The following is a 22,375-nucleotide window of genomic DNA, read 5'->3' as shown; positions in this document are numbered from 1 at the left end:
GATGGTTTGTCTGGGGAAGAGAGGGAAATTAAATGTTGGATGCCAGCTAGGTACTGTTTGATAGTGGAGTGAGAGAGATTTAGTGCTGAGTAACCTATTTAAGACAGTATTATGTGTCGAATGAAAAGTGGAATGTTGTATAATGAGAGGTAATGTTTGTATGATGTGAGAACGGCATCGTATGACCTCTTAGTGCTGAGAGCAAGGGATTTCTTGATGAGATTTACTATTATACCAGAAAAATGTGCTAATCCTTAATCAACATGATCTAAAAGAAAATGTCTAATTTTGCTCAAGACAAAACATACGCTGCAAGATTCTCTGCTCCAGCAACATGTTGACATATGAAATTGAATTTGTGTTGGAGCGAGAGCCACACCAATGTCCTGACAAATTTCATAAATGCTTGTGATTTTTATCTACCTTTGTTTACGATGTCAACAGTTGCCGCATTGTCACATGAAAATAGTCTGTCTGTTTGGCCTAACTGTGCCCCCAGGTGTGCTACCATAGGGTAGATCTCAAATAGCGATGATGTCTTGTTGAAACCGAATATTTCAAGTACCTCACGCCGCCATTGACCTGCCAGCCAGTGGTTACCAAATAGGGCGCCGAAACCTACTGATGCTGATGCATCTGTAATGACTCTGGGAGAGTTGGCTGAGACAGCTGGTATAAACATGGATATGCCGTTCCATTCAGCTATGTATCTATCCCACATTATCAAGTTGCCTGTGGGTCGAGGTGGATGTAGCTATCCTGGTCAGTACCTAGTGGGAGTAGTGCTAGTAGATGGGGAATGAAAGCTCTACCCTGTGGTATTATGTGCATAGCAAAGGATAGCATGCCCAGTAAGCTCTGGAGCTCTACCTTGGTGGCAACCCTAGTGACTGTGAAATGGTGGATGATGTATTTTATTCTGTTTAACTTCTCTACGGGAAGACTGGCCTGCATGTCCACCTAGTCCAGGACCACAACCAAGAAAGTCAACCTCGTGGAAGGGCCCTCAGTCTTTCTGGGAGAAACTGGGACCCCAAGGTGATTAAATAACGGGAGAAGACTGGACAGATTCGAAGGGTGTGCGGTGGGTGGTTTGATGAGCAGAAAATTGTCTAAGAAGTGTAAAACGTGTGAACAACCCCTTGTGTTGACCAATGCCCAGTGAAGTGCTTGTGCAAGTTGGTCAAATAGCCATGGGCTACTTTTTGAACTGAAAGTAAGTTTTGTGGCGAAGTAGTACATGTTCTGCCATTTTATGCCATGCCACTGCCATGGGTTTGGATGTATGGGTAGCAGTTTAAAGGCATCCGTGATGTCCGCCTTGGACAGTGATGACCCTGGACCAAAGTGTATTATAAGCTGTATTGCCTGGTCGATGGAGGTGTATTTCATTGTGACCTCGTTTGTTGGGATTAATGAGTTCAAACTAGGTATCACAGAAGAGTATGGTGTGAACAAGTCGTAAAGCATCCTCTTTTTTTATTAAACTTGCCAGTAACTATACCAACAGGGCTTATGCACCAATGATCAAAATGGGGGTTGCAGGAAAGGAGCCTCAGTCGAGCTCCATTTGTAGAAGCTCCGATACCACCTGTGATTCCCTACAAGCTGACAATAGGTTGCCACATTCAAAAGAGCACTGTGATACTGCCACTAGGCCAGTATGAAATCCTTACGTCAACCCGTTGATTAGCCAGTCGACCCAACTCGGATCGGGATGGTCGTGCAATATCCGTGCCAACGCCTGAACCTGGACCCCGCCTAGTCATGCCTAACACATTGTGCTAGGATGGGCCCTGTAGCACAGGAAGCAGATGTGGAGATGTCTGCAATTGCTGTAATTACCAGTTGTCAAATTGTAATTAATACAGATCTGTCTGCGGCCCAAAAATCTGACCAGGCGCCCCAACTTGTCAACTGTAAGAGCAGACTTCTGAGTGGGGCCTGGTCCAAATGTGGATCCTTTACGTGTACTGGCCTTGGGTTGTTGATTATTTCCACACCAGGCTGTTGAGTGGAATATTAATTGGCAGATTGTGCAGGCTTTCAGAACCACAAAATGTTTGCAAAAAAATACTGTGTCGACAAAGCTCCAATCAGTGACGTACCCGAATTGGCTTTGAGCTGCAGCCGCCTTAGCGGAGAAAAACCTGTGGTAGTCGTAAAAGTGGCTACCACCATACTTGTATAAAAACTCTGTGACTTGATAGAGGTAGAGGGTTTCACCAAGCATATGACATCCCTAAACATGCTGAAAGCTAACACAAACTCTTGAAAAGTTAGTTTGCAACTGAGCCTGACGTACTTGCTCTTCAACACCACTGACAGTTCACCACAAGCAACTGTCTTGGTCTCCACGAGGTCTTGTGATGAAATGAGCAAGGACGCCGGGTTGATATCTTTTCCCTCCAATATGTCCTTGCGAACAGATGCCGGTACGAAATGCGTCTGGGCCATTTTTGGAGCCACCACATGCGCACCTGACTTGCGGCCTGGGAGGTTGACGGTGTTGCTACTGTATCGGAGGCTATCAGGTCCCGAGCATTGCCCCTTTCCAGCATTTCCAACCTTGAGTTAAATGATGACATATGCAATCAAAGAGGTAAGCAGAATAACGCAGCACTCACCATGTACATTTCATTCAACCGTCTTCTTTATTCGGTATATTAAAATGCACGGCGGGTACAGCAGGAGAGCGGAGCGGATATCGCATATAAATGAATGCCACCTTGGCGAATCGATTCTATTTAAATTCAGTGCATTGGAGAGAATAGAGTATCCCACGGGGGGCAGGGACAAGAATCAGGAGCTTTTGAAAAGGGAATCAAGATGGATCCTACGTACGGAAGCCTTAGGTCAGCTAGGTCTTAATGAAAAATATGAAATGGGAGCATTTTTAGCTACCTGGGGTAGAATTTTTATCGTGAGACTCGCAGTGTTAGGAGGAACTTGCTTTTAATCTGTTTTTCACTTTTGTAACTGTTTATATATTGGTGATTGGTCACATTACCTGCACCGGCAGGTATAAGAGCACATCCCCTACGTGATGACGTATGGCCTGACGAAGTGCTGAGAGCACGCAACGGTCCGTCGCCACCCACATCCCTCCACACACTTGGTCTCCGCTCTCCTGCTGTACCTGCCCGTGCATTTTAATATACCGAATAAAGATGACGGTTGAATGAAAAGTACATGGTGAGTGCTGCGTTATTCTGCTTACCTCTTTGATTGCATATTGAAAGACTGTATAAAAACGCATTGCACCACCGTAACTTATACAAGAGGGCAGGTACTCAACACCACTCATATAGCTTCACTATTCCCTAACCTGAAACTGGTGCCAGTGTATCTCCATTACGATAAATGATGACATAGATGCCACAATGGTGGACATAATGGCATGCAATTGGTCGAGAGTGGATGACGAAGACTGTCCAGGGACCGTCTCTTCGCCCATCCCTGCCCCCGGATCAGCCATCAAAAGTTTATAAAGTTCAGCTTTGCAGGCCGATGCTGGGAATGTAATAATTCTCCTGCAAAGTTCTTCCACTAACTTGGGGATAGTCCACGTATGGTAAGCAGAGGACGCTGCTCCAAGTTCGGAGCTTCTGACCGGGGTTTCTGGTACCGATAAAGAATCCTTGATATCTAATCCGTGAGACATGATTGTCATACTCCGACCTGTCGGGTCCAGACACGGGTGCCGGGGAAAGAGAAGCAAAAACCATAAAGAAACTGCCTTGTCAAACTAATACTGACCTGCAGCACCCCTAGCCGAAACACAATCGTCCACAATCCGAAACCTAGGACAACAAATACATAACACTCATACATCACTAGTCACTGAAGAAAGTAAACCAACATGGGAGGTGTGATCCGAATGTGATTGACTACTATCTACCAATGCTAGGGCACCTTGTTGTGTGCTGCTCAAGTGACAAGTGGAGCCATAGTGTAGTTGCTGTTTTTTTTTTTCCGGATCCAATACATTCTGGAACTGAATGAAAATGAGGCTGTTGCGTGTCAGTAACAACAACAGTACCATGGCCTCCCCTGAAGACATGTCAGGATTAGTGGTAAAACCACGGCCTATGTGTAAGCATGACCTGCCCTGAGACCGAACGACGGCCTTATTGCAGTGGCCCCCTAACCCTGAAGAATGTGTCATACTAGCGGTAAAGCCAACTGCCCATGTGTAAAGCCTGTGCCATGTGTAACAAGGTGTATACAAGAAAACCTGGTAATATGAGTCGGTAATAGGTGTGATATTCCTGTTCTGAAGATGTTTCGGCAACATACTCCTGAGGATGAGTCAGGCTAAACTGGTAACCCTTGCTTTCCCAGGACTGTTGATGCTCTGAAGACGTGTCAGTATACATCAATCATGCAGTAGTCTCCACTGGAAATAAGGAGCCATGATGGCGGTAAAACTACTGCCTATGAATCGGTGTGAAGTGGCATGAAAAAATGGGCTGCCGAGAATCTGGCGGAACGTGTAACTACTATATACCTCAGCTTGTGCAATTTGAACCGTGATAATGACTGTATAGTGAGTGAGCATCGACTTCCAACAATCACATGACATAGTTGTGCAAGGTTGGAACACCCCTTATAAAACAATGACCCCAAACTCATAGAACGCAACCAACCTCTTACCGAACCACTTGGTACTATCAACGACGGGAATTCAGACTGTAATGCGAATTCGGACCACAATGGGAATTCAGACTGCAATGTAACCAGCTACAATGAAAGAGAACACCTAACATCAATGCCCATACTTTTAAGTATATCGGTGTATACGCACATGTGGATGCCCCTGCATGCCCATATCCGCACAAGCATTTTTTTTTCACTTCTGTATGCATGTGCATATGCACCAATATCCCCGTGCCCCCACATATGCATATATAAATATATATCTACATACACATACATACATATACATACATACCCATATACATATACACCTACACATAAGTATAAACCTACGTCTTTATTATTCCCCCCTTTTTTTATCATTACACCTTAATAACCGTTACATGCCCAGTAGCTGTTGAACACCGAACATGTCACCGTCTCCTGACAGATCCAGCCAGCACGCCGCTGTATCGCACCAGGCACGCACGGGTCACTTTCTTTTTCTTTTTTTGCGTGTCCCGTGATGTGGCACAGCACCACGATGGGGTGGCCCACAGTAGAACTGGGTGGGTGCCAGCTGATTACCCCTTGCCAACACTGAATGACCTGATGGGGACTAGAGGGGAGTGGCAAGAAATGCATACATTGCGACAGGTACTATGAATTGGGACATGTGAGCGCAGGCAGATAAAACGTTTTACAATACTGAGTGTTGATGCTTGACGTGATATATACACATATGCCGACTGCCTTGTCAATTGCAGGGCTGAGCTGCTGCCGCCAAGCCGGGAAACGCCAGGCTGAGCTGCACCGACCCCCACACTCCATGAGCCACGAGTACCCGAATGCTGTCACCGGACACCGGTCCGTCCGGCATCTCGATCTGACAGCTGGCTTTTTTCAGCGCTGCACGAGACCCGCCTCCCCCCAGCATCCCGGCCAGAAGCCCTGATACCAGCCGGTCGCAGGGAGAGCCGAGCCCCCAGCCCCCAACCCTGCTGCGAGATCCCCTGCTCCTTTCAATGTCCTGGCTGGAGGAAACATCGCCAGCCGGGCCGCCGGGGAATCCGAGCACCTGCCCGCACCGCTGGGCAATAATGTAGTGTGTTCTGTGGAGCGGGTAACAAGCATCCCCCCCCTCCCCCGCATACCCTGCCATTAAGCGGACTTACCCAGCCAACGAAACCACAGTGAGAAACCGGCGTGAGACGTGAGAGCTTGCAGCGGTGCACAAGTAAACTGATTCAACCACCTAATGCAACACACAGACCTGGATCTCACGGCCCTTCCACAAATACAGCCTAATTTGGCTTGAAACATATAAATTGGATTTTCATAAAACATGCCACCTTTTTTCATTAAGAGGTTTGATTTGCAGGATTAATAATGGTTTAAACATTTTAACGGAATTCAGATACCACATCGGTATTGTTTTTGTTATCACTGTTAATATTAATATTTATAAGCATATGTTGTGTTGTGTGGTGTAAAAAAGTCATGCAGAATATGGCAATAGAAAAAAGAGGCAGTGGGGAAACTAGATGCTAAATTGATTTCTCTCGCAGGGAAGAAATGTATTTGAAAATGAATTTTATTATAAACAGTGTTATATACGGCATAGGACATTTTCTATTTTCATCAGGGATAGTTTCTTCATACATTCGCTCTTTCACTTAAAGGAAAACTCCTGCGGGCAGGTTTAACTATGGTCATCTATTTACCGCCAGCACTCCCGCTGAGTCCTGTCCGGCTCTGGTCACCCGATGCGATCGTCTTCCTGAGCTGCAGTGTGACATCCACAGCAGTGATGTTCCGCCTTGGTCAGTGATTTGCTGAGCTGCAGTATGACACATTGGGCCCAAGTGCTTCCGTGGACGATAGTCTTGCTGCAGCTCAGGAAGACAATAACATCGGGGGACCAGAGTAGGAAACTGAAGGCACCGCGGGAGTGCTGGAGGTAAGTAGATGTTAATTTTTTTTATATGCCACACAATGACCATAGTTATAAAAAAAAATACCTTCCCCACGGAGTTCTTCTTTAGACCGATTAGAACAGATCATACAACTCTTCAACACCATTGTGGCCACAAACTGGCTGGGGGAATCACGGGATAGCGAGATGGGACATCATTCCAGAGCAGAAGTAAACTAGAGCTCATGAGTTACTTGTACCTGCAGCCCAAACACAGATGGCATTTAAAAGTACCATTTTACATCTAGCTATTTGGAGCTTTCTGCTCCATTTCATGAATGGTCGGATTACTCTGCAATCCAAAGGGCAACAACGGGTCTGGACAGATCCCATTTACTATTATGACGGTCCATCTGGCGCTGTTGTTTTTTGACGGGATATAGCAGGCGAAAAAGATTTAGCATGATGCATTTTTTCTCCCACTATTCTCCCCATGTTCCTTGATGTCCATCACACTGCCGTGTCACAACAGCAGTGTAAAAGAAGCCTAACATGACTGTTTATCATTCCCTGAAGGGGGAGTAATGTGAGCAGTGAACGCTGCAGCTGATGCCAAGCAGGGACTCAAAACAGCAGACATATCTCTTTTTCCGGAACATGAGTACTAGGAAAAAACTATCAGTTCTTCTTCTTGGTTTTGTAAATCTCTGCAATTTTCAGAAAAAGTTGAAGAGGAAAAGACTGATAGGGTCATGTAGAAAGGTAAATTGTGAGCCACTTCAGAGAAGGATTTGTGGTGTCCCGGTACAGGACCTGGTCCTGTCCCTTTGTCTGGAGTCCCCTCAGCCAGAGTCCCTCCATGCTAATGGGCTCTCCTGCAGGGCTGACCCCTAGTTGCCTCTTAATATGATAATATTTAATCCCTTAATGACGCAGGGTATTTTCCGTTTTAGCATTTTCATTTTTTCCTCATCACCTTCTAAAAATCATAACGCTAAAAATTCATATTATGGCTTATTTTTTGCGCCACCAATTCTACTTTGCTGTGACATTAGTCATTTTACCCAAAAATCCATGGCAAAGCAGAAAAAAAGACATTGTGCAACAAAACTGAAGAAAAAATGCCATTTTGTAAATTTTGGGGGCTTCCGTTTCTACGCAGTGCATTTTCCGGTAAAAATTCCACCTTCTCTTTATTCTGTAGGTCCTTACGGTTAAAATGATACCCTACTTATATAGGTTTGATTTTGGCGTACTTCTGGAAAAAATCATAACTATATGCAGGAAAATGTATACGTTTAAAAATGTCCTCTTTTGACCCCTATAACTTTTTAATTTTTCCGCATATGGGAAAGTATGAGGACTAATTTTTTGCACCGTGATCTGACGTTTTTATTGGTATCATTTTTGTTTTGATCGGACATTTTGATTGCTTTTTATTCACTTTTTTATGGTATAAAAAGTGACCAAAAATACGCTATTTTGGAATTTGGAATTTTTTTTTTACGTGTACGCCATAGACTGTGCGGATTCAATTACTATTATATTTTTATAGTTCGGACATTTACACACACGGCGATACGACATATGTTTATTTTTATTTTTATTTACACTGTTTTATTTTTTATTGGGAAAAGGGGGATGATTCTGACTTTTAATATGGAAGGGGTTAAATGATCTTTATTAACACTTTATTTTCCCATAAGGGGCTATAACACTGCACACACTGATCTTCTACACAGATCACTGCCTGGCAATAGCTGGGCATTGATCAGTGTTATCGCCGCTCGACTGCTCCTGCCTGGATCTCAGGCACGGAGCAGTCATTCGGCGATCGGACAGCGAGGAGGCAGGTAGGGACCCCCCAGTTGTTCAGCAAGCTATTCGGGACACCGCAATTTCATCGCGGCGGTCCCGAACAGCTCCACTGAGTTCACCGGCAAAGTTTACTTTCACTTTAGATGCAGCAATCAACTTTGATCGCCGCGTCTGAAGGATCGGTGATGTCCGGTATTGGCCGCGGTTCCCGCCATTGATAGCCGCCGGGACCGACGCGATATGATGCGGGGTCAGCGCGTTACCCCGCGTTCTATCGCGTGAGCCCGCTCATGACATATGCATACGTCATATAGCGAGAAGGGGTTAAGGAATACATTTATATATGTAATTAATCGAGGACACCTCTGTATAGGACCTTAGAGGCCACGTGCATTTAACCCCTTAACGACGCAGGACGTATATTTACGTCCTGCGCCGGCTCCCGCGATATGAAGCGGGATCGCGGCGCGATCCCGCATCATATCGCGTCGGTCCCGGCGCTCATCAACGGCTGGGACCCGCGGCTAATACCACACATCGCCGATCGTGGCGATGTGTGGTATTAACCCTTTAGAAGCGGCGGTCAAAGCTGACCGCCGCTTCTAAAGTGAAAATGAAAGTGACCCGGCTGCTCAGTCGGGCTGTTCGGGACCGCCGCGGTGAAATCGCGGCGTCCCGAACAGCTTACAGGACACCGGGAGGGCCCTTACCTGCCTCCTCGGTGTCCGATCGGCGAATGACTGCTCCGTGCCTGAGATCCAGGCAGGAGCAGTCAAGCGCCGATAACACTGATCACAGGCGTGTTAATACACGCCTGTGATCTGTGTAAAAGATCAGTGTGTGTAGTGTTATAGGGACCTATGGGACCTATAACACTGCAAAAAAAATTTAAATAAAAAGTGTTAATAAAGGTCATTTAACCCCTTCCCTAATAAAAGTTTGAATCACCCCCCTTTTCCCTTAAAAAAAATAAAACAGTGTAAAAAAAATTTAAAATAAACATGTGTGGTATCACCGCATGCATAAATGTCCGAACTATAAAAATATATCATTAATTAAACCGCACGGTCAATGGCGTACGCACAAAAAAAATTCCAAAGTCCAAAAAAGCGCATTTTTGGTCACTTTTTTTTACCATTAAAAAATGAATAAAAAGTGATCAAAAAGTCCGATCAAAACAAAAATCATACTGATAAAATCTTCAGATCACGGCGCAAAAAATTAGTCCTCATACAGCCCTGCACATGGAAAAATAAAAAAAAGTTATAGGGGTCAGAAAATGACATTTTTAACCCCTTAAGGACCAGGCCATTTTATACCTTAACCCCTTAAGGACCGGAGGTTTTTCCGTTTTTGCATTTTCGTTTTTTGCTCCTTGCCTTTAAAAAATCATAACTCTTTCAAATTTACACCTAAAAATCCATATGATGGCTTATTTTTTGCGCCACCAATTCTACTTTGTAATGACGCCAGTCATTTTGCCCAAAAATCTATGGTGAAGCGGGAAAAAAAATCATTGTGCGACAAAATTGAAAAAAAAACGCTGTTTTGTAACTTTTGGGGGCTTCCGTTTCTACGTAGTACATTTTTCGGTAAAAATGACACCTGATATGTATTCTGTAGGTCCATACAATTAAAATGATACCCTACTTATATAGGTTTGATTTTGTCGGACTTCTGGAAAAAATCATAACTACATGCAGGAAAATTAATACGTTTAAAATTGTCATCTTCTGACCCCTATAACTTTTTTATTTTTCCGTGTATGGGGCGGTATGAGGGCTCATTTTTTGCGCCGTGATCTGAAGTTTTTAACGGTACCATTTTTGCATTGATAGGACTTATTGATTTAAATGATATAAAAAGTGACCAAAAATGCACTATTTTGGACTTTGGAATTTTTTTGCGCGCACGCCATTGACCGAGTGGTTTAATTAATTATATATTTTTATAATTCGGACATTTCCGCACGCGGTGATACCACATATGTATATTTTTATTTTTATTTACACTGTGTTTTTTTTTTTTATTGGAAAAGGGGGGTGATTCAAACTTTTAATAGGGGAGGAGTTAAATGATCTTTATTCACTTTTTTTTTTCACTTTTTTTTTGCAGTGTTATAGGTCCCATAGGGACCTATAACACTGCACACACTGATCTTCTATGTTGATCACTGGTTTCTCATAAGAAACCAGTGATCAACGATTCTGCCGGATGACTGCTCATGCCTGGATCTCAGGCACTGAGCAGTCATTCGGCGATCGGACAGCGAGGAGGCAGGAAGGGGCCCTCCCGCTGTCCTGTCAGCTGTTCGGGATGCCGCGATTAGCCGCGGCTATCCCGAACAGCCCGACTGAGCTAGCCGGGAACTTTCACTTTCACTTTTAGCCGCGCGGCTCAGCTTTGAGCGCGCGGCTAAAGGGTTAATAGCGCGCGGAACCGCGATCGGCGCTGCGCGCTATTAGAGGCGGGTCCCGGCTTCACTATGACGCCGGGCCCGCCATGATATGACGCGGGGTTACTGTGTAACCCCGCGTTATATCAGAAGAGCAGGACCAAGGACGTACCAGTACGTCCTTGGTCCTTAAGGGGTTAAGGACCGGAGCGTTTTTTGCAATTCTGACCACTGTCACTTTAAACATTAATAACTCTGGAATGCTTTTAGTTATCATTCTGATTCCGAGATTGTTTTTTCGTGACATATTCTACTTTAACTTAGTGGTAAAATTTTATGGTAACTTGCATCCTTTCTTGGTGAAAAATCCCAAAATTTGATGAAAAAAATGAAAATTTTGCATTTTTCTAAATTTAAAGCTCTCTGCTTGTAAGGAAAATGGATATTCAAAATATATTTTTTTTGGGTTCACATATACAATATGTCTACTTTATGTTTGCATCATAAAATTTATGAGTTTTTACTTTTGGAAGACACCAGAGGGCTTCAAAGTTCAGCAGCAATTTTGAAATTTTTCACAAAATTTTCAAACTCACTATTTTTCAGGGACCAGTTCAGTTTTGAAGTGGATTTGAAGGGTCTTCATATTAGAAATACCCCATAAAAGACCACATTATAAAAACTACACCCCCCAAACTATTCAAAATGACATTCAGTAAGTGTATTAATCCTTTAGGTGTTTCACAGGAATAGCAGCAAAGTGAAGGAGAAAATTCAAAATCTTAATTTTTTACACTCGCATGTTCTTGTAGACCCAATTTTTGAATTTTTGCAAGGGGTAAAAAGGAGAAAATTTTTACTTGTATTTGAAACCCAATTTCTCTCGAGTAAGCACATACCTCATATGTCTATGTTAATTGTTTGGCGGGCGCAGTAGAGGGCTCAGAAGGGAAGGAGTGACAAATGGTTTTTGGGGGGCATGCCGCATTTAGGAAGCCCCTATGGTGCCAGGACAGCAAAAAAAAACACATGGCATACCATTTTGGAAACTAGACCCCTCAGGGAACGTAACAAGGGGTAAAGTGAACCTTAATACCCTACAGGTGATTCACGACTTTTGCATATGTAAAAAAAATATATATTTTTTTTACCTAAAATGCTTGGTTTCCCAAAAATTTTACATTTTTTAAAAGGGTAATAGCAGAAAATACCCCCCAAAATTTGAAGCCCAATTTCTCCCGATACAGAAAACACCTCGCATGGGGGTGAAAAGTGCTCTGCTGGCGCACTACAGGTCTCAGAAGAGAAGGAGTCACATTTGGCTTTTTGAAAGGAAATTTTGCTCTGGGGGCATGCCGCATTTAGGAAGCCCCTATGGTGCCAGAACAGCAAAAAAAAAACACATGGCATACCATTTTGGAAACTAGACCCCTCGGGGAACGTAACAAGGGGTAACGTGAACCTTAATGCCCTACAGGTGTTTCACGACTTTTGCATATGTAAAAAAAATTTTTTTTTTTTTACCTAAAATGCTTGTGTTCCCAAAATGTTTACATTTTTAAAAAGGGTAATAGCGGAAAATACCCCCCAAAATTTGAAGCCCAATTTCTCACGATTCAGAAAACACCCCATATGGGGGTGAAAAGTGCTCTGCTGGCACACTACAGGTCTCAGAAGAGAAGGAGTAACATTTGGTTTTTTTAAAGCAAATTTTGCTCTGGGGGCATGCCGCATTTAGGAAGCCCCTATGGAGCCAGGACAGCAAAAAAAAAAACACATGGCATACCATTTTGGAAACTAGACCCCTCGGGGAACGTAACAAGGGCTAATTTGAACCTTAATACCCTACAGGCGTTTCACGACTTTTGCATATGTAAAAAAATATATATTTTTTTCACCTAAAATGCTTATTTTCCCAAAAATTTTACATTTTTTAAAAGGGTAATAGCAGAAAATACCCCCCAAAATTTGTTAGGCAATTTCTCCCGAGTACGGCGATACCCCATATGTGACCCTAAACTGTTGCCTTGAAATACGACAGGGCTCCAAAGTGAGAGCGCCATGCGCATTTGAGGCCTAAATTAGGGACTTGCATAGGGGTGGACATAGGGTATTCTACGCCAGTGATTCCCAAACAGGGTGCCTCCAGCTGTTGTAAAACTCCCAGCATGCCTAGACAGTCAACAGCTATCTGGCAATACTGGGAGTAGTTGTTTTGCAACAGCTGGAGGCTCCGTTTTGGAAACAGTGGCGTACCAGACGTTTTTCATTTTTATTGGGGAGGGGGGTTGTATAGGGGTATGTGTATATGTAGTGTTTTTTACTTTTTATTTTATCTTGTGTTAGTGTAGTGTAGTGTTTTTAGGGTACAGTCACACGGGCGGGGATTCACAGTAGTTTCTCACTGGCAGTTTGAGCTGCGGCAGAAAATTTGACGCAGCTGAAACTTGCAGACGGATACTTACTGTAATCCTCCGCCCATGTGAGTGTACCCTGTACATTCACATTGGGGGGGGGGACATCCAGCTGTTGCAAAACTACAACTCCCAGCATGTACGGTCTGTCAGTGCATGCTGGGAGTTGTAGTTTTGCAACCGCTGGAGGCTCTGTTTTGGAAACAGTGGCGTACCAGACGTTTTTCATTTTTATTGGGGAGGGGGGCTGTGTAGGGGTATGTGTATATGTAGTGTTTTTTACTTTTTATTTTATTGTGTGTTAGTGTAGTGTAGTGTTTTTAGGGTACAGTCGCACGGGCGGGGGTTCACAGTAGTTTCTCGCTGGCAGTTTGAGCTGCAGCAGAAATTTTGCCGCACCTCAAACTTGCAGCCGGATACTTACTGTAATCCTCCGCCCATGTGAGTGTACCCTGTACATTCACATTGGGGGGGGGGGGGGGGGAACATCCAGCTGTTGCAAAACTACAACTCCCAGGATGTACGGTCTATCAGTGCATGCTGGGAGTTGTAGTTTTGCAACAGCTGGAGGCACACTGGTTGTGAAACACCGAGTTTGGTAACAAACTCAGTGTTTTGCAACCAGTGTGCCTTCAGCTGTTGCAAAAGCTACAACCCCCAGCATGTACGGACAGCGGAAGGGCATGCTGGGTGTTGTAGTTATGCAACAGCTGGAGGCATACTACTTTGGCTGGGGATGCTGGGGATTGTAGTTATGCAACAGCTGGAGACACACTGGTTTGCTACTTAACTCAGTGTGCCTTCAGCTGTTGCAAAACTACAACTCTCAGCAGTCACCGACAGCCAACGGGCATGCTGGGAGTTGTAGTTATGCAACCACCAGATGCACCACTACAACTCCCAGCATGCACTTTAGCTGATTGTGCAAGCTGGGAGTTGTAGTTATACAACAGCTGAAGGTACACTTTTCCATACAAAGAATGTGCCTCCAGCTGTTGCAAAACTACAAGTCCTAGCATGCCCATAAGGGAATGCTGGGAGTTGTGGTGGTCTGCCTCCTGCTGTTGCATAATACAGCTCCCAGCATGCCCTTTTTGCATGCTGGGAGCTGTTGCTAAGCAATAGCAGGAGGCTGTTACTCACCTCCAACGATCCTCGCCGCACAGGTCAGTCCCTCGTCGTCGTCGCCGCCGCCGCCGCTGCTCCTGGGGCCCCGATCCCAACATTAACGCCGGGGATCGGGGTCCCCAGCACCCGGGGTGCACGTCCCGCACCCGCTCACGTCCTCCGGAAGAGGGGCGGAGCGGGTTGCGGGAGTGACACCCGCAGCAGGCGCCCTGATTGGTCGGCCGGTAATCCGGCCGACGAATCAGGGCGATCGTGAGGTGGCACCAGTGCCACCTCACCCCTGCTGGCTCTGGCTGGAGACGGCCCCGATCAGCCAATAATTCCGGGTCACCGGGTCACTGGAGACCCGATTGACCCGGAATCCGCCGCAGATCGCTGGACTGAATTGTCCAGCGATCTGCGGCCATCGCCGACATGGGGGGTCATAATGACCCCCATGGGCGATATGCCCCGATGCCTGCTGAACGATTTCAGCAGGCATCGGGCACCGGCTCCGCTCCAGATGGTTTCGGGGGGCCGGTAAAACACATGACGTTCTCATACGTCATGTGTCCTTAAGGACTCGGAAATGGAGACGTATGAGAACGTCATGTGTCCTTAAGGGGTTAAACGTATAAATTTTCCTGCATGTAGTTATGATTTTTTCCAGAAGTGCGACAAAATCAAACCTATATAAGTAGGGTATCATTTTTAACCGTATGGACCTACAGAATAATGATAAGGTGTAATTTTTACCGAAATATGCACTGCGTAGAAACTGAAGCCCCCAAAAGTTACAAAATGGCGTTTTTTTCTTCGATTTTGTCGCACAATGATATTTTTTTCCGTTTTGCCATGCATTTTTGGGTAAAATGACTAATGTCACTGCAAAGTAGAATTGGCGACGCAAAAAAATAAGCCATAATATGGATTTTTAGGTGGAAAATTGAAACGGTTATGATTTTTAAAAGGTAAGGAGGAAAAAACGAAAGTGCAAAAACTGAAAAACCCTGAGTCCTTAAGGGGTTAATTTATGTTATGCTATGGTTTAAGGACCTTTGGGTCATGTGAAATACCTACAGTTCCATTGGTCAGGACAGACAGGTTTGGCTATCCAATGAGCTTTGTTCCACCCCCTTAATATATAATGGGCTGCTGCCACTAAATTCTCTCTCTTGTTCCTGGCACTTAAAGAAAGCACATCTCAACACAAATCATCAAATCAAGCTAGGCCTGAAGCCTTATCATCCGCAGCCACTAAACCATGAGTTATCCAGCTAAAAACTACTAAAATCCTGTGTGACTACTGCAACTCAATTATCATAAATTCAGTAGCACAGTGGCGAGCAAAAAAGCTCATTGCACTCAGAAGTCCCAGCAAACCTGTGAGGAACCTGAACTACGGTCCTCTATACAAAGACTGTTACCTGCAGTTGCATGAAATATGCAGTAAAGTTTATTCCGGTTTTCATCAACATCTGCTGTGGACATTCCTTTATTTTTCCCTACCATTTATGGGACGGTTGGCGGTAGGACCATTACCCTAAGGAAACCTCATCCTGGCGTCACGACAACAAAGGGTTAATACCAATACCCTACACTACCACTCCACAACACCCCATTGCATCCGTCCACCCCGGCACCACAGATTCTATCTCCTTTTTCATTGGTATCACTGCACCTGAACACTGAGCTGTATTCTGGTGTAACAACATATTTCTTGCAATGAGTGGTAAGTAGATATAGCTGGAACTTGTTGTTCTACTATTAAGGTCAAGTTCATATCAGCATTGTGCACCATTAAAAAGGGCTCCGCTACCCTGACTGAGTCCGTTAAACCTACAGATTTTCCTCCACTTGAATCCTGAAATACAAAGGTCACCGGAGGGACTCTTGAAGGACCCCATTCACAGTCAATGGGACCAGTCAGAACCCGGCAGAATCCGTTGTGCTCCAACTTGTTTAGGGTCGGTTCAGTGCAAAAAAAAAAAAAGCATCATTGGACATCGAACAGGAAAGAGCACTTCAGAGGAAAAAACACATACACCTTTGAATTGCATGTTGACCAATGCCAGGAGTTGATAATGTCTGGGGAGAATAATGGGTATAACAGAGACTTAGTTGGACGATAGCTGTGACTGGGCGGTCAACACACAGGAAGGATCGGACAAAACGGAAAGGGGGAGGAGTTTGTCTTTATGTAAAGTCCAGTCTGAAGGCCGCACTGCAGGAGGATATACGGGAGGGAAAGATAATGTGGAGTCATTATGGGTAGAAATATATAGATATAAAAAAAAAAAATCTGATAGGGGTTTGTTATAAGCCACCAAATATAATGGAAAAGGCAGGAGATCAATTATTGAGGTAAATAAACAAGGCAGCAAATCAGAATGATGTGATAATATTGGGAGACTTTAACTTTCCTGATATAAACTGGGAGACTGAGACCTGTGAATCTCATAAAAGCAAACAGGTTTCTTACTATAGCTAAAGACAATTATCTGTCCCAAATGGTGAAGGGCCCGACCAGAGGGGGAGCCCTACTGGACTTAATGTTAACCAACAGACCTGACAGAGTAACTAATGTGCAAGCAGAAGGACACCTAGGAAATAGTCATCATAATATAATACATTATAACTTGTTCTGCAATAAGGGAACCTTGCGAGGGGCCACAAAAACAATGAACTTTAGGAAGGCAAAGTTTGATCAACTCAGAGAAGCCCTTGGTAATATATATTGGGACAATGTCCTCAAAAAGAAGAATACTTGCACTAAATGGGAGACTTTTAAAAACATTTTAAATTCTCACTGTAAGAGGTATATACCTTATGGGAATAAAAAGGTCAGAAATAAAAGAAAACCAATATGGATGAATAAAAATGTTAAGGGGGCAATAAATGACAAAAATAAAACATTAAAACTACTAAAACAGGAAGGCAGGGAAGAAACATTAAAAAGCTATAGAGAAAAATGTAAAATACATAAAAAACAGATAAAAGCCGCAAAAATAAATACAGAAAGACTCATTGCCAAAGAGAGTAAAACTAACCCCAAAATGTTCTTTAACTACATAAATAGCAAAAAGGTTAAAAATGAAAGTGTAGGCCCTTTAAAAAAGGATGAGGAAGAAATTATAGACGGATCAGGAAAAAGCAAATATATTAAATACATTCTTTTCCACTGCATTCATGGAGGAAAATGAAATGCCAGGTAAAATACAGCAAGATAAGGTAAACTCCCCAGTAGAGGTCACCTGTCTAATCCAGGAAGAAGTACAGTGCCACCTACAAAAAATCTAAATAGACAAATCACATGGTCCAGATGACATTCTCCCCTGTGTTCTTAAGGAATTACATAATGTAATAGACAGACCCCTATTTTTAAAATTCAAGGTCTCTATAGGGACATGGTCTATTCTCCAGGACTGGCGCATTGCAAATGTAGTACCAATATTTAAAAAGGGGTCAAAGGGTTACCCCGGGAATTATAGGCCTGTTAGTTTAACCTCAGTTGAAGGTAAATTGTTTGAGGGTTTTCTAAGAGATGCTATTTTGGAGTATCTTGATAAAAATAAATGTATGACTCCCTACCAGCATGGGTTTATGAGGGATCGGTCCTGTCAAACTAACCTGATCAGCTTTTATGAGGAGGTGAGCTCCAGACTGGACCAGGAGGAATCGCTAGATGTTGTATACCTTGATTTTTCCAAACCATTTGATACGGTGCCACATAAAAGGTTGGTGCATAAAATGAGAAGGGCTGGGGGAAAATGTGTGCAAGTGGGTAAGTACCTGGCCCAGTGATAGGAAACAGAGAGTGGTTATTAATGGTGCTTATTCTGATTGGGTGACTGTTACTAGTGGGGTACCACAGGGGTCAGTCTTGGGTCTTGTTCTATTTAATATATTTATTAATGAGCTTGTAGAGGGATTGAATAGAAAAGTAGCAATCTTTGTAGATGATACTAAACTCTGTAAAGTGGTCAACACAATAGAGTACAGTGAACTGTTACAACTGGATCTGGATAGGTTGGAGGTTTGGGCTGCGAAGTGGCAGATAAGGTAATGCACATGGGGAGGTTCAACACATGGGGAGGAAATAATCCAGGCTGGGATTGTTTATTGGGACGACTGATGTAGAAAAGGACTTGGGAGTCTTAGTTAACAGTAAATTTAGCTGTAGTGACCAGTGTCAGGCCAAGGCAAATAAAATCATGAGGTGCCATCAATAGGGGCATAGATGCCCACGACAAGGAAATAATTCTACCGCTGTACAAATCACTAGTCAGACCACACATAAAATACTGTGTGCAGTACTGGGCACCAGTGTACAAGAAAGATATAGTGGAGCTGGAGAGGGTTCAAAGATGGGCAACCAGAGTAATACGAGAATGGGAGGACTACAGTACCCAGATGATCAGAATTAGGGTTATTTACTTTAGAAAAAAGAAGGTTTAGGGGCGACCTAATAATTATGTATAAATATATCAGGGGGCAGTCCGGAGATCTCTCCCATGATCTATATATACCCAGAACTGTATCTATAACAAGGGGGCATCCTTTATGTCTAGAGGAAAGAAGGTTTCTACACCAGCACAGACTTTCTTTACTGTAAGGGCAGTGATACTATGGCAATCTCTCCCGCAGGAGGTAGTCATGCTGAACTCAGTAAGAGAGTTTAAAGGGGTCTGGAGGCATTTTTTGGAGATTAATAACATTACAGGTTATGGATTCTAGATTTATTGGGACAGAACGTTGTTCCAGGGATTTATTCTGACTGCCACATTTGGAGTAGGGGCGGAAGTCTTACCTCTAAGATGAGGGTTTTTTGCCTTCCTCTGGATCAACTCAGTAGGGACTCATTAGGGATATAGGTTGAACTTGATGGACTTTTTTCAACCTTATGAACTATATTACTATGTTACTATGTTACAATGCTGATGTGAACTTAGCCTTAAAAGTTTGGAAAAGAACTGTTGATCATGCTGTTTGTGTGATACTTAAAGGGGTACTCTTTTTTTTAAATGAACTGGTGCCAGAAAGTCAAACAGATTTGTAAATTCCTTCTATTAAAAAATATTTTCCATTCCAGTACTTATTAGCAGCTGTATGCTACAGAGGAAATTCTATTATTTTTTAATTTCTTTTTTGTCTTGTCCACATTTCTCTCTGCTGACACCTCTGTCCGTGTCAGGAACTGTTCAGAGCAGCATAGGTTTGCTATGGGGATTTTCTCCTGCTCTGGACAGTTCCTGATATGGGCATCAGGTGTCAGCAGAGAGCACTGTGGACAAGACAAAAAAAGAAGTTAAAAAATAATAGAATTTCCTCTGTAGCATATAGCTGCTAATAAGTACTGGAAGGGTAAAGATTTTTTAATAGAAGTAATTTACAAATCTGTCTAACTTTCTGGCACCAGTTGATTCAAAAAAAATGTTTTCCACCGGAGTGCCCCCTTAAGTACAACAATGTCTGCAGCAGCTAATCCCCAGGAAGTGCTTGCTGTCACTTGCAATATTGGAGTGTGTGCTCACCATAAACTGTGGGTCACGTGTTTGATGGTAATTGTTTCTATTCCTTTGCTAAATGCACCATAGGTTATCACACCCAAACCATGCCTCATTGCATTCCACTAAGGTTGCAATCATACAAGCTTTTACTTGTGTTGTGCTTTGTGATTTATTGCACCTTTTCCTATCTGTATTTCTTCTGTTTGGCCCATCATTGTTTAACCTCCCAAAAATAAGTTTGCTGCATTGTTATACTCTTACTACTTGTGTGTCCTTAGGTGAGAGGTTCCCAAGTCCGTCCCTGGCAGAAGAAGGAGACCCTTCTGCATTCCTTAAAGGGGTTATCCACCATAAGGTTATTTTAGTACGTACCTGGCAGACAGTAATGGACATGCTTAGGAATGATTTGCACTTGTCTTGGGGCTAAATGGCTATGTTGTGAGATTACCATAATACTGTGGCTAGTTTTTTGTGAACTGGTATTTCCTGTTTGAGTTTCCTTATTTGCCTACAAATCCCATAATTCCATTTTCCTCCCTCCCACACATCAGCCACCTCACTCTTTGAAACATAAATGAGCTCCATACATTCAAAAGACCTGTGTTTTTCAATCAGTATGCCTACAGCTGTTGCAAAAATACAATTAGTTGCAGATTGATCTCTCTCCCACCAAGCGATCCCTCCACCAATTGAAGCAGACAGGTTCCCTGTCATCAGCTGACTAGTGATGTCAGGTCTCGGCCGCATTGCAACCTGGGAAAAATCAACAGTCATATTATATGTTGTTAAAGATAAATATCGGGGTGAAAATCACATAAGAATTGTGAGACCACTGACACACACGGGTACAGACACTATATTATGAACTGCACTAACTTTACAGCCCCTGTAGCATAGTCAAATAAAAAAAAAATCCTGGAATACCTGTGATCTCATCAAGTTTCAGTTAGAGGCACTTTGCCTTAATAAAGTGGGAACTACAAGACATGCTACATATAGAGGTTGGCACATAATGTGGTTACATAATAATATATATATTTTTTTATAAAAGTCATTTTTTCAGCTGTTAAGTTTTTGTTAAAACGAAAGCAGTCAATTTTGTAGATTGCTTTCCAGCTGCCAATTTTTCACAGGCTCTGTCCCTTGCTGTAGTTAAATGACATGTTTTCTTTTATATCTCGCACAATGATAAAATGTTCATTTTCTTTATTCTTTCTTTGTTTAGTTCCTGGAGAATCAATGTGGTCTGCCTGCAAAAGGGGTCAAACCATTATGTCGTGTATAGGGGAAGGAAAACATCAGCTTTTCATGTATTATTGATCTGATGCAGTTTGAAGCAATCCTGGGATTAAGATAAATAACGTCTATTATGTTTTTTCTCCAAACTTGATTAGGTTGATAATTCATTTACACTGCTAGCATTGAGATTACAGTGCTGTTTAAGGCCTCACACAAAGGTTCTGAGAATAATCTAATGTCCTCAGTAACTGCGCATTATGTGTAAGGAATAACTTGCTGACCAATGCATGCTGTCATGTTTTCTGTCTGCCATCTACAGACTTCTTATTAGCCTCCTGTCAGAGGAATGCATGCCCAACTATCCATCGGACTTTCCTCGTATAATCATGGCAATTAGTATGCCGCAGGGAGCGATCATTTTTGTGTCCCTTGACATATCTGACCTCAGCAGAAGCCTTGGAACATAAGGGAGACACTCTTGACTCTTAGATACTTCCACTAAGGGAATCGACAAGTTCACTGAAATGAATTTTACTGAATTATAGTAGCGGTCACCAAGTGCAGATAATTTATCATAACAGATTATTTTATCTCCAGAGTAATCACGAGAACTTGACTATTCACTGGATTCTGGACTCTTAAGCAAAATCAAGTGCCCGGTAGCACTATGGCTTGGTCATTCTTTTCTGTGCGAGGAAATAATGAACTCCCATTACTCTTTATAATTACTTTTGATTATGACATTCTGTCATCTGTTAGACAAGAAAGAGATTTATACAAGCCATTATTCAAAAATGACCTTTAGTAGCTCTAGTTATTTAAGCCTTCTAATGGACTTGGTGAGTCATTAATGGTCATTTTCCACCGACAGCACTGTGCCAAGAAATAGAAGACCTATGCCAATGTCTGTAACATAATCTTTCTGTTTAGATGCACCGATTCTCAATGTATCACTTAAGTCATCCTGATAATAACTTTAAGAAAATGTTAAAGTTGCAATGCAAATAGAAGTTTGTATTACTTTGTTATACTAATTTATATGCATGCATCTCTGAATACTAGTTAAACATTCAGCTGGTTTAACTAAACCAGCTGAATGTTTAACTTGTATTCAGAGATGCATGCCTAGCCTTGCTTACATAGTAGTTTTTCTCTGTTCTGCTGAACTAAACTCTCACCAGAAGTTTAGCTATGTGAAGTAGCAGTTGCACCTTGGCCTTTGCACAAAAATGGGCCCATAAAAAGACAAGCATTTTAAATGGCACATGGTAGGTGTGGGGCACATTTTGCACTGGGCCCCAGTAGCTGAAAGAAAATGTATCACCTAGTTTTCTATTCC

General features: G+C 43.0%; 1 long non-coding RNA gene across 1 annotated transcript in view; it reads left to right on the top strand.

Moving 5' to 3' along the window:
* Positions 1-21,899, top strand: part of LOC130357808 (uncharacterized) — a 41,124-nt gene extending 19,225 nt beyond the window's left edge. The window contains exons 2-3 of the long non-coding RNA XR_008889278.1: positions 20,076-20,161; positions 21,023-21,899. This is a non-coding gene — a long non-coding RNA (uncharacterized LOC130357808). The remainder of the gene's footprint in view (positions 1-20,075; positions 20,162-21,022) is intronic.
* The last annotated feature ends 476 nt before the right edge of the window (positions 21,900-22,375 follow it).

This window comes from Hyla sarda, chromosome 2 (assembly GCF_029499605.1).
Source record: "Hyla sarda isolate aHylSar1 chromosome 2, aHylSar1.hap1, whole genome shotgun sequence".
In the NCBI taxonomy this organism is placed as follows: domain Eukaryota; kingdom Metazoa; phylum Chordata; class Amphibia; order Anura; family Hylidae; genus Hyla; species Hyla sarda.
The sequence above is the reverse complement of the archived record's forward strand: the minus strand, read 5'-3'. Positions and strand labels throughout refer to the sequence as shown.